This window comes from Panthera leo, chromosome A1 (genome assembly GCF_018350215.1).
Source record: "Panthera leo isolate Ple1 chromosome A1, P.leo_Ple1_pat1.1, whole genome shotgun sequence".
Lineage (NCBI taxonomy): Eukaryota > Metazoa > Chordata > Mammalia > Carnivora > Felidae > Panthera > Panthera leo.
In genome coordinates, this window is record NC_056679.1 from 177,490,606 (window position 1) to 177,504,769 (window position 14,164).

Below are 14,164 nucleotides of genomic sequence, written 5' to 3' on the forward strand. Positions count from 1 at the left end.
CATTTCAAAGTCTATAGTGAGGGAACCGAACAAAGAAAAGAGAGCATACAGAGGGGGTAGTTCTATGAAGTTGCAGGAGATCAGTGAGGGAGAGTGGCCAAGGTAGGAGGGAATAAACAGTGGGAGGTGGGGGTCAGCCTTTGTGCTGGGGCTGATGCCATGACATGACTCCGGTGCTGCGGTGGGGCTGTATGGGCCAAGCCTTGCTCTTATCCCTCTCTTTACTCCTCTGTAGGATGGAGCTCATCACCTGGGGGTGAGTGAGGATGAGGCCTGTGCTCAGGCCGTGCAGAGAGATCTCTTCCAGGACTAGAGTCATAGGGAGACCCCCCAGGCCCAAGCCCCTTGCACCTCCCAACTTACAAGGCCCGGTTGGAGGAGTCTCGGAATTCCCCCTTAGTTTTCCAGACACTTTGGGTCTGGATGAGGGCCCCAAGTACCAACGCCTTTGAACTGGGTTTAGTAGGTCCTCAGCAGAGGGTTCAGGAGAGCAGTAACTTTGCTGAGGGAGGCTGGACACTGCACTCAGGCAGAGAATGTCCAAGAAAATCCATTCCTTCCACGTGAAGGTACCAAGACTTCCTTTCTTCATGTCTCCCTTCTCAAATTCATTGATTCAGCAGATACTGATTGAGCACCTTTGGGGCACCCTAGATGTCAGGAGGGTCGTGCAGAGGACAAGGTAGGCATGACCCTCACCTTCACTGGCCTTTCAGTTACAGAAATAAACTAGACTAGAAACAAGACAATAGGCGAGATACTTTTTAAGGTACAAACTTGCAACACGTAGTAAATACGCCCTAGAAATCTGACCCACAGTAGAGAGAATACAGAGAACAGTATTGCATTACAGCTGTCAAACTTGCAAAGAGACTAGATCCTAATTATCCCAACCACGAAAAAGAAATAATAATTATGTAATGTGAGAGAGGTGCAAATTATCACTACAGTGGCAAACATATCACAACATAGAAATGCATCAAATCAATATGTTGTACACCGTAAATGTGCACAACGTTATATGTCAAATATATTTCAGTTAAAGGAAAAAAAGACAAACTAATGAATTGCAAATTGAGAAAATTACTACGAGGGAACCAGATAACCGTTAGGAGTTAAAAGGGAAGCTCACTTTGAGTTTCTCTATGTCCCTGTGATACCGGAGCTGAGACTCAAAGGAGAAGGAACCAGCTGCAGGAACACAGTCTGCCCAGAGAAGGCCCCTGTGCCCAGGGGTAATGGATTCAGGGGACACACACTGAGCTGTCCCTGAGCCAGGCACGACTGCGTGGAGAGACTCCTTTAATCCTCATCACTCGAGGGGCACCTGGGTGGCTCAGTGGGTTAAGCGTCCAACTTCAGCTCAGGTCATGACCTCACAGTCTATGAGTTCGAGCCCCGCGTCAAGCTCTGTGCTGACAGCTCAGAGCCTGGAGCCTGCTTCGGATTCTGTGTCTCCCTCTCTCTCTGCCCCTCCCCCGCTCATGCTCTGTCTCTCTCTGTCTCAAAAAGAAATAAAAACATTTTAAAAATTTAAAAAAAAATCCTCATCCCTCGGGGAGGAACATGTTAGAATTCTCTTTCACAGATGAGGAAACGGAGGCTCAGAGAGGACATGTTGCCCAAGGCCAACACAGCCAGTGAGTGGGGATGCAGGATTCCTATCCTGGTACACCTGGGTCCTGCCTTGAGGTCTTTGCCCGTGCCATTCTCTGAACAACATTCTACACCCTTCCTTCTCAGGTCCTGGCTAAATGCCACTCTCCCACCTCAGAAATCACCTCTTCCAGGAAGCCTTCCCTAACTGGCCACACCCGGGTTAAGGTCCTTTTCTGCATTTCCACAGGCCGCTTGAAGACCAGCAACCGCATAGTGTTAAAATCATCTCTAGTTCTGGGAATGTCTTTTCTTCATGCCATTCCTGTGGTTCCAGCAGAATCCGCCAGGCTAGTAAATTGCCCCTCCCCTGGCCACTATTGATTGGTCGAGGGGCAAACACCTGATACAAGCTAAGCCAATTAGAACCCTTCCCTGGGACCTTGTAATTGGAAGCGAGAAAGAGGAGTCCTCCCTGTGCAGGTGTCGGAGCTGAAAGCCTATGAAGCACTTCCTGGGTTTCCCACCCCAGGCTCAGGCTATGACTCCAGCCCATCCCTGGCGTGAATTCAGCCTTGAAGGCCAGACCGCCCACAGTAGCCCTCTCATTTCTGTTACTCATAACTGAAAGACTCCAAATACAAGGTGCTTAGTAAACATTTATTAAATGAACGAGTTTCAATGAGACCTTCCTTGGTGGTATGTTGATTTGGAAAAAAAAAATAACAATAAAGCTGTTTTTGTCCGAGACTGAAAAACCCAGCTGGCAGGCTCCCTGGGTCCAGCAAGGAGGAAGATGACAGGCCAAGCCCCAGCAAGAGGCCCCATTGCATGGGCTGGGGCTGGGGGAGGGGGAGAGGGTGGGGAACAAGCACATCTTCCTAGGCTGTCCTCCCTCTCCGGGGAGTCACCCTCAGACAGAAGGTCACAGGTCTGAAATGGGTCCCTCCCAGTGACCTGGCCAGGCCTTGGGTGTGAGCTGGAGGAAGAGGCATGAGTTTGTCTGGGAGCCAGAGGTCACCAGTCAGAGCGGATGCTTTGAATTTAGACCCGGGTTTATGAGCCGCAGCGGCCGCCAGCAGAGGACAGGGCCCAGCCCTTCCCAGGCCAGGGGCCGCGAGGAGGAAGGCACTTTTAATGGAGTGCCTGTTTCTCCCAAATATTACGCTAGGCAAGGAGTTTGGACTAAAATGAAAGCAGAGGGTCTAATTTTAGACAGTACCTATGAATGAAACTTGACCCAAGCTGGGGAGAAAATACCTTCCACGAGCCCGTGCCAGGACCAGTGTGTGTGATTTTCTGCTAAATTAGGAGCTCCTGCAAACAGGTTACTGCGGGGACTCAGGCTTTTTTCCCCTCTTCTCTCCACAAAGTTAGTCAGACTCTTTATTTCTAAATATACATCCCCTCCTCCCCTTTGCCCCCTTCTTTTACGAAAGCTCCTGGTCACTGCGTCCCTGGATGTTCTGGCTACTTAACTGTTCGTTCTTCCTCTTTCTTCTGCCCTGCCCTTCGCTGTGTGACCCTACCTAGGACTAAGGACTCCAGACGTTAGGTCAAGCAACATGGGACTCCAGAGCCCTGGGGGCCACACTACCAGAGCCCACAGTCAGCTTGGCTGGGGTCCGATGGAAGCCAGACCCAGACCGCGGACTCCACGAAGGCAAGGTTCACATCTGTCTGTGTCCCGCTGCCTCCTAAGGGCCTGGCACTTGGCCTGCCGAGGATCTAGCTTCAGGCAACACTACGGGAAGGATACCTGCCTTCTTGACTGCTGTATGTGAGCTCGGTTGAATAGAGCACGAGCCATCCTTTCTTTGCTTTTTTTTTTTTTTCCTTTCAAATGATTTGACAGTGTTGCCCAAGAGCAAAAGAAGAGTTTGAACCACCACCACCACAGATATGACAGTGGCAGATAGAGAAACGGCCACCCCCAGATGCTAACAGGCTAGGGCTCCTATTCCAGCCGTGTCTCTTCTGGCCTGCTGTCTTCAGTAGACCATCTGTAAAAGGGGGACTGCAATCCTGACTTTTCCAAGTGGCCTGACCGGTGACTCTCCCCAGGACATTCCTCCACCTCTCTTCCCCGCTCCAGCTCCAACCAGGGGCCAGGCCAGACTTGGGGGCGAAGGCGGAATCACGTCAGCCAAGCAGGACAGAGTCTGGAACGCAGCTCAGTTCCCAGTCTGGGGCGCGGCCCTGGCCCAGCTAAGGATCCGGTTCATCTGTAGCCGGGCTCTGTGGCTTTGGAGTGAAGGTCCATAGAGCATCCAAAGCATCCCTGAAAACTAAGCAAGCCTGGGGTGGGGACAGTGTCTCAGTGGTGACACCGGTCATGGAGACGGGCTGGGACAATGTGGGCGCCCTCCCCAGCAAGCCCTGACCATTTGCTTGTCGTATGTCAAATGACTCAGCCATTTGGGACCCATTTTCCCTTCTCTAGAAACCTTCCCAGCAATGTTCCTGGGGAGAGGAGAAGAAACTTCCCTAGATGTGTATATCTCTGAGCATTTTGGACTCACCAGCCTCCATGGTTGTGTAAGCCACATTGTCTTCCTTAAAAGAAATACCTCTCCCCCTGGAGAACCCTGACTCATACAGTAGGAATACATCGATTCCTTTACCAACCCACAGCTTCCATAGAGCCGAACTTTCTTGTCCAGCCACAGCACAGGGGGTGCCTCCTGGCCAATGCACAACAATCCGTGTGGCCCTGCCTTCCTCCCCAAAGCCCTACCTCACTTCCTGCAAGAGCTTGCTTCTGTAAAACTGGGTGTACATCTGGGTTTTCTTTGTGTAAACTGAAATCTCTTAAGTAAACTCAGAGTATCAGGGAGAATGCTTTCAGCAACAAAACCCCAAAACCCCAACTCATAAACCATAAGTAAATATTTAGCTCATGTATTAGAAAGCCCAGGTGCAGGGCAGGCTCCGAGACAGGCTAAGTCAGCTCAGGATTGCCATCAACGCTGGGTTCATTCCAGGCATCTTCCATGTCTCAGTCTTGGTAGCCCTCAGCCTGGTGGTAACACGGCCACAGTGGTTTCAGCCTCTCCACCAGACACTACCACATGAGGGGAGAGTGGGAGACCCTGGTCTTCTGTGGCTCTCACTTAGAGGGGAAAAAAGTCTTCCGGAAAGCCCACAGCAGATTCCCCATACATCTCATGGGGCCACATGGCCCCTCCTGAAGCAACGCTAGTAAGGCAGGTGCAATCATATTAATAGCCAGGCTAACCACTTTGGATGCACTGGATGTTACAATGAATAGGGGGAACAATTTAATCATCCCCCACACTTGGGGTATCCTCTCTTAAAAGAATCCCTGTGCCTTATACAGCATTGTGAGAAAGGTTCCGTTAGAGACATGGGTTCAGACAAGGCTGATTATTGCACATGCTAACAATTATTTCGAATTGCATTCTACTATTTTGTGCCCCTCCAAGTATTTCTAGAGGCCATAAATACCACCGCCAACATGTCACTCTCTTCCAGTGTGGCTTTCTCCAGTCTGGAGTAAGAGATGTCACCACACACAATGAGGATCAGGAATAAAGTGGCAACAGCATGCCTGGCACAGCTTGTACAATATGTCATTTAATTCCCTCGGGAGCGGTAGAAAGTAGCTGCCATGATCCCTTATGTCAGTTAGGGATGCTTCGGGTGCAAGTAGCAGAACATCCAAAGACTGACAAACGGCCTGACTCTCTCCCGTAATGAGGAGTCCCACGTTTGATGCCACAGTTCAGCATTGTCATCAGGAGCTTTCTATCCTTCCCCTGTTCGCTCCAGTGCACAAACTTTTATTATGGGATCATCATCTCATGGTTGTAAAATGATTGCTTCAGCTACAACTATCACATTGTTGCACAAAGGAGTTCAAGGCAGAGAGGAAAAGGAGGAAAATGTTTGGCATAAACCTCCAACCAGACTTCCTATTGGTCTGGACTAGGTCACATGCCAACTCCTCAGCCAATCACCGGTTTAGACCAAATATGATGCACCTCCATGGTAAGCACATTACCACCTGGATGAACCCTTTCTAGCAAGGAAAATGGGGTCATAGGTATTCGGTGGGCTACTAAATGTCTGGCACTTGCCTGTTCTACAAATAATGAAACAGAGTCTCGAAGGGAGTAAGTGAAATGCCAAAGTCCATCCAGCAGCAAGAGGCAGAAAGTAGGATTCAAACTCAAGTTGAGATATTCCATGTCAAGCATCTTAAGCATCTTTCCATTGTGCCATGAGAGCAGGAGAGGATATATATCCTGAAGCTCTTGTTTATTCACATTCCTGAACCTTCCATTGGCCAATTATACACTCCCTGCTGACTCTACTTGGTCACCCCAAGTATGAACAGGACCCCACACTCACTGACCACATGGCCCCATCGCTGTTGCAGCCAACCCAACCAGGACTTCCAGTGTGCTATTTGGGGGTATCTAGAAACAACTCTGCTGCTTTCCAAGTGTAGTCATTAACACCCAGCTGTTAAAGGCTATGGCTCCCTATTTGCACTGAGACATTTTTATGACCTCCAGTGAACATGAGAGAATGGCAACCAGAACAATGTATAGACTTCATCCTAGGGCCTGTGATGATATAAATGTTTAATGCTTTTTCCAGGTATGGATTGGGGGAAGCTGTACGCATAAACCTTGAATTGACAAAGGCCTGACACAGAAGGGTAGAGGTCACAGGAAAACATGGCAGACAAAATTTTGCCTAGGGAATCATGACACCTCCTTCCAGTCCCATCCCGGATGCTGATCAGCTGGGGCACCCTGAGCTGGCTTCCTCTTTCTTCTCTCTGGCTGCTCCCTCTCACCTTCCTTGCTTTTGACCACAACTATCCTGGAGGAAAAGAACTAATTCTTATTCATCTTTGTTTACTTTTTAATGTCTAACATCCGGCACATAAGTACTCATGAATCAATGAATGAATGTGTAAATAAATGAAATACATAGATGTCTCTCTTCCTTGAGGAAGAAGTAATATCTGATTTCTCTGTTCTTATCTGCAACGGAGAGGAGCTCAACCAGGTTGAATGAGTGAGTGAAATGTTTCAAACCTGAAGTTGAGTCTACTTACTCCACTTGGCCAAGGAGCTGGCCCCTGTACTTGCTGGTTCTTCTGCCTAGATAGAACTTTCCTCCCCTGACTCATTCAGATCTCAGCTCAAATATCCCTTCTCAGGGAGGCTGTATCTGATCACCCTGACCCCACCTCCAGTACCTCTTTATGCTTCATCACAGCTCCTTGTTCATTTTCCTTCCTAGTGCTTTTATCAATATGCAATAATTGTCTTTGTTTATGGTCTGCCTCCCCCGACAACAATAGGAGCTCCTTGAAAGCAAGGCCTTGTCGGTCTCCTTCGCTCTGGTGTCCCCATTAGAATGTCTAGGACATAGTGGGAGTTCAATAAGCATTTACTGAGTGAATGGATAAATGAATATGGCTCCCAACTTTTTGTAAAGCTTCCCAATGGCCCCTCCCCAGAGCCAGAGGCTCTTTCTTGTGCATCCAAATCCCTTCAGGGCCTCTTCCAATATAAAGTATCTTAAAAGTCTTTCCAGCCTTGGTGTCATAACTCCACACCATCTTGGCCTCTTACCCCCCTGATCATGCTTTCCATCCTTCTCCTACCCCAGAGCCCTATCCTTCAACCTCTCAATTACTGGACCTTTAATTATGCTGCAACCACACAATGGAATATTCTACAGCTATTAAAAATGATAGTAAAGAAGTGCCTATATTGACAAGGAAAGTCACTCACAACATATTGCTAATCACATTATGACATTTTATAAAAGTAGTCTGGTTTATGTCTAACTACCTTTATGTAGGCAGTTAGATCGCACTTCCCATAATCTCTGTTTGTAAGTGTATGTGCATGCAATGCATGGAAACAATCAGATTATGTGACAAAATGTTACCAGTGATAATATCTGCCTATTTCCCTTCTTGATGTTGTCCTCTGTTTTCTAATTTTCTCATGATGTTTCCGTATCCCTTGTATAATTTCTAAAAAATATTAAGGTGAACCATACAAAATCTTCCATTTCATATGATTAGATGAGATAAATAAACTAGAAGATCAACGATCATTTAGGTAGGGTTAGAGGTGAGGAGGCATTAGAGAGAATATAAAGACTAAGAGACCCAAGATGGCTGAGTGAAACTGCCATTAGGGAACAATCCCACCAGTGCGACCAGGTTTAGGGAAAAAGAAATGATGCAGGTCTTTTAAAGCCAAAAGACTGTGAGCCATCTATGTCCTGTATTAGGACACTACAGTCCCTGGTTACTGCTAATCTACAGGTGACACCTAGGATTATTGATTAGGTAAGCAATGGGACAACTGGAGGTGATTTCTGTTGTGTCTGTGGTTTTCAGCATCCCCTGCCTGGGCTCCATAAGTAGAGTGCTCAATTTGGGAATGATGGTGCCCACTTACCACTTGAGCAGAAGTCAGCTCGACCCCATTGTCAGTAGCCTTGGAGACTAAGTCAAGATTCACCAAAGGAAAGAGAAGAAGAGAGAGGAAAGGGAAGGAAGAAAGGATATTGTATTTTCCAAGCACAAAGGTCAATGGCAGGTGCTTTCTCTAGCATGCTAAAGCTTTTCACACCATAGTTTCTGGAAGCGGGAGTGACGCCATACGTCTATGGCAATCATTTGAGAGAACTGAATGATCCCTACGAAAGGAAAATCCCTGATTTAGACATTCCAAAGAGCCTTTTGTGAAGCTAGCTCCAGAGCAAAGACCCTGATGTGCTGTGGCATTTGTCGGAAGGGTTTGTCACAGATAAGCCTCCAGTCAGAAGTGGGAAGCAAAGGGTAAAGAAGGTGGCAAGAGGGTGGAGTCTCCCAGGCATTGGTGGTTCTGGAAAGAGTCAAAACCAGCCTCAGTCACTGCACCCAAACCACACACCAAGATGCTCTGAACGGTTAGTGCAGACATTCACCCTCAGGGCAAGAAGGGACTCCACCCAGCCTCTGGAAAGCAAAGACAGCATAAGCTAAGGTGCATTTGAGAAAATGACAGGGGAAGCAAATGTAATATACCTGCATATTAAAATGAAAAAGAAAAAAAGAAGGCCAAAATGAAAATGGCAAGACCCAAAATTTGAAGAAAAAATTTTTCAACCAAAAATGACAAAGAGCTAAAAAAAGCATTAGTATTTCAGTTGTTTTAAAAAAAGAAAAAGAGGGAGAGAGAGAATTCAGCTTCAATAGAAATCAAAGAAATGCAAATTCAAACAAGAAAATGTCAATTCTCTGTTGTCAAATTACTAACAGTTTTAAAGGTTAAAAGGATATAAGACCACATGCTAATGGGGATAGGTAATATGGGCACTCGATATTCAGGTGTAGATATGTGAATTTATGTATATAAATCTATGTATTATATTAACAGTATATAACAGAAGTTTAAGAGTATTCAAGACCTTTGTCTCAGTCATTCTATTTCTGAGCATCTATCTTAGGAAAACAATCCTTTAAAAAATCATCAAACTTTAATTATTTATAATAGTTTAAAAGTGGAAACAGCACTGGGTGTTGTATGGAAACCAATTTGACAATAAATTTCATATATTGAAAAAAATAAAAAATAAAAAAATAAAAGTGGAAACAACTGAAATCTTCAATAGTAGCCACTTAAAATGCTATCATAAAGATTTACAATGATATATTTATAAAGATGTATTAATAAAGACAAAGACAAACACATAAAATGCTTATCACATAATATTAAGTGAAGAAAAACCAGGAACAAACTGGACATATAGCAGAATCCAAATTTGTAAAAATAAAAATTAAACGGAATAAAAACGATGATAAAGAAATAACCACCCAACATATATAAATTGATAGGAGGTAATTGAAACTGTCAGTGATGGGGGGGGGGGTTCTTATTTATCTTATTATTCAAGGATTCTTTAGTACTTTATGATGAAAAAAAAGTCAGCTATAGTTTTTGACAAGCAGAAACTTAAACAGATGAGTGGCAAATACTCTGCAATTTCTGTATCACAAGTAATAAAAGGGCATGACATCAGGCACACCCCTGACATACCTGTCACATCTTGTCTTCTGTCCCCTAAAGGTACTCCCGCTTCATGCCATTAGAACAGAAGTGAGATTGGTTCCGATTTGCTTAACAAACTCACATAGTGCACAAATATCAGCAAACCCAAAGAGACGAAAAGAAGGCAAGAATACACAAAGGGGATAATTCTCATGAGACCTATAGGAAGCTCATCAACTTGATAGTTAGAGAAATCCAAAAATAAGGTAGAAGCACTCTTGCTGACCTGGCCTTAAAAGAAAAGAATTCTAGATATGTTGAAAAGTGGGCAGACTAGAAAAAGACACCTTAAAGCAGATTGGAAAAAAAATTCTCAAAGGGGATTGAAATTCTTCTCTCAAAAGAAATATGAATTTGAAATGTACAATACTGTCTCAAAAGAAAGGTAAATGTACATACAATTCGTGAATTTGGTGATAGGCAAATGGAAGCTGGTGTTTCCAGGGGAATGAGATCCAGCTTCTGGAGTTTTTCTTTTTCTGGTAAGTTTTATTTATTTTGCGAGGGAGAGACAGACAGACAGACAGTGCAAGTGGGGGAGGGGCAGAAAGAGAGGGAGAGAGAGAGAATTCCAAGCTGGCTCTGCACTCTCGGTGCAGAGTCCAAAGCAGGGCTTGAACTCATGACCTGTGAGATTATGACCCGAGCTGAAACCAAGGGTCTGATGCTTAACTGATTCAGTCACCTGGGCACCCCCAGCTTCTAAGTCTCCACTCCTTCACTTGATGGCTGGGTCCACTTTGGAAGTTACTTCATCACTTCCTGGAGGCTTGGTCTTCTAGTCCGTAAAATGGGAAAGGCATGCCCCCTTTCTGGGTTGCAAGAGCCACTGCTCATTATCGCTGATTTATTAAGCACTCACTCTCTGCCGGCAAGTGCTTCACACGCATTATGGTAATTCATCAATAATAAGATAACAGAGGCCGAGGGCGTATGGGTTCTATGAGTTCTGTTTTTACTTCTTGGTGAATTGGTTTTAAATAGACAGACTGCACCCTGAATGCTCAACTACAACACAAGAATCTGACACGGTCAATTGGTCCAGCTGCCTGCACTCTGACAAGTGTGGAGTTCTCCAATATTGTCTAATGTGCCTTCCTTCGATCAGGAATTTATTGAGCACCTACTGTGTGTCAGACAGGATACTGTGAAGTGGAGACATAATCATAGGCAGCGGCGGGCTTTGTGTTTATAGTCTGGTGAGGGAGACGGACCAGGAAACAGGGCTTTGCAACAGGCTGACGTGTGAACTGTAACAAACCCCAGCTTCACCATTGATTTACCCACATGACCTTGGACAAGTTACTCCACTTCTCTGTACCTCCGTTTTCTCACCTGTAAAGTGGACAACAAGAATTCCTACTTCAGAGGGTATTCGAGAGGCTGAAATGGAGTCACACGTATAGAGCACTTAGAATAATGCTCGGTGCCTATGAGAGCTTTGTGCTGGCCATCAGTATTAGTCTGGAGGAGGGATAGCAGCAGTAAGTAGTGGTAGTGATATTAAACAAGCAAAGCCCTGGGGATACAGGACAAAGACACTTAATCCAGCCTGGAGGTGCAAGCGGGCGGGAAAGACTTCCTGGAGGAAGTGGCATTTAAGCTGAGCCCTGAAGAATGACTAGCGGTTCACCTGGTAGAGGCAATGGTGGAAACACAATCCAGGAAGAGGGAACCAGGTGTGCAAAGGCCCGGAGCTGAGAGAAAGCAGAAGGCACGCGGCTAACTCGGGGCTGTCACGCGTGGCTGACGCACAGAGGTGGCGGGGGATGTGGTAAGAGAGTCCAGGGCAGAAAGGGCAGAGCCTGCAAGGCCCGCGAGCCAACGTGGGTAGTTTGGACTCCACAGTGAAGTCACCGCGGGCTTTCAGTGGGGAAGTTACATGAGCAGCTTTGGGTTTGAGAAAGCCCTTTCTCCTGGGCATGTGGGGAAGGACTGAAGGCAGGTTGGCTTCGGGCAGGGAGTTCGGGAAGAGGCAGCTGCCACCATGCAGGGGAGGGAGGGTGACAACCCAAACCAGGCCTTGGCAACGAAGTGAGGCGGAAGGGGCACATCTGAGAAGATTCTTCAGGCTGACGAGGGCCAATGAGCAGAACTTCACGTCTGATGGGATGAAGAGGAGAAGCCAGCCAGGGGCAAGCAGGCTCCTGGCTTGAGTGACAAGGACTTTGGTTTTAAGATCTGTTTTTAACTTCTCGTGTTTCCAGTCTGTCTTCATAACAAGATAATGAGGTTCTTGGAGGGCAGGGTTGTTTTAAGCATCTGTGAATCCCCAACGCCTGGTACACAGTGGGCGCTCAATGAATGTCTCCTTGATTCTGGCCCCTCCCAGCCACTGGCTGTTCCACTGCACTGAGCCCCTGCCAAGGCCTTTACCACGGAAAACCAAACCGCAGTGGGTTTCCAGAAATGTGGAAAACATCCCCTCAGGAATCCAGACGTCCCCACGGCTCTCCTGTGCAGTGGAGAGGTGGCAGGAGGAAGAAGCCAGGCTGGTGAGGAAGGCTCGGGCCTAGAGGCCACCACTGCCCAGGAGAGCCATAAGTGGTCCGTGGGGAATGCTTGTAAGAGAGGTTGGGCAGGGGAAGGGGAGACCTAGAATGCAGGTCTGTGAAGGGTCTGTGCACAGGCTGCTGGCAGGGGCCACCGGGTAAGGCCAGGACAGGCAGTAAAACCCCCCAGCCCCTACCCTCAACACACACACACACACACACACACACACACACACACACGCCGCCATAAGTTATGGATCATCTGTGGGGTGCCCAGCGCGGGCCAAGCATCCTGCACACGCTGTGTCCCGTGATGCTCTACAGCCCTGAGACGCGGAGATGATGGACAGATAAGGAAACTGAGGCCCGTGTGATCCTAAAACCACCAAAAGGCCAAAGCATGAAGCTGGTGGCCCCTGAGGTCAGCTCAGCATGCAGATATATTTTGTTTGGACCCAACATTGCTTTAAAAAGTGGGAAATTTCACATAAAAATCCAGATTTCCGGCTTCTCTTTAGAAACCAGGTTTGGCAACCCTGGGCCCACCTTTCCTCTGGGCCACAGCTGACTAGGCTTGTGCCCTCCACGCCCTGCTCCCAGCCCACATCCCTCACTGACGTCCACTGCCTGGTCCCTGAAAGCATTCGATTTTGGACTTTGGCAGGCCCAGGAGCTCTCTCTCAGGAGACAGACCCAAATCATAATGTGAAGATTCCAAGCCCTTTTCTCAGCATCCTTCCGCATCCCCTTTTCTCTCTTTCTTGTATTAGGTGCATGATCCTTAAAGTCAGGCCTTTGGCCTGGGGCCTGTGGTTTCCCCTCTCTGAGCCTCAGTTTCCTCATGTGTAAAATGGGGATAATAGTACTTATCTGATAGGGCTATAGAGAGAATTACATGAGCTTCCAGACTGGGTTTGGGCATCCCCTTCCTGTGGAAGAGAGCAGGTTCAAAGGGGGTACTAACATTCACCCAGGCCCAGGCCAGGCAGTGACTGTCACAGCAGAACTGGGGCAGGCCACATTTGCAGGTGCCCCTGGGCTGAATAAGGTGTCACACCTGGGCTCCCACAGCCCTTGGCTGACCCTCTCCTGAAGCTTGTTAGCCTAGTGAGCTTGCTGGCTCCTTCTGTGTCTGTTGCCCTCTTTAGAATGCACACTTTGTGAGGCCTATGACCATGTTTTCTTCCTGTCTGTACACTTTGCCTTGTGCTGTAGTAGTAAAATCTCTTAGTGATGGGGGATCCAAGGCTCAGACGTTGATCCTAATCTCCTCTGTCTACACTCGCTGATTCTTCCAGTCTCGAGGCTTCGCACACCATTCAGACACCAGACACAGCCAGATTTACCTCCAGCCGAGAACTGCTCCCGACCCCAGACTGCATATCTAACTGCCTCCCCAACATCACCACTTAGAAAGCTAATGGATATCTCAGAGTCCATGCGTCCAAACATGAACTTCTGATCTCCCATCCCAAACCTGCTCCAACCACAGCCTTTGCCCTCTCTGGTGATGGCAACTCTGTCATCCTGGATGTTCCTCTTCCTCCCACACCTCACACTGGATACTGATGGCTTTTGCCACCTGCACCACTCTCCCCTTGCTCCGAACCAATAGCCCCTCTTGCCTGGATGATTGCAGAAGCTTCCTAACTGGTCATCACCCTGCCTGTACCCTTCCCTCTTTTCTCTCCTGACAGGTGATTCTCTACACGAGAGCCACAGTGCTCCTTTTGAACTTTAATCTGAATCTTGTCTCTCTGCTGGTCAAGCCCTTAACTGGTGCCCTCTTACCCACAGTAGATGCCAGAGTTCTTACCAATGGCCTACAAAGCCCACCCTGGCCTGAAGCCCTCTCTGACTTCACTTACTGCTCTTCCCCACATTCAAAGACTTTCAGTGACTTGCACAAAATCAGCCAGCTAGCAGGGCAAAGAATTAGGACTCTAACTCCAGTCTGTTTTGACTCTAAGGCCCTTCTACTAC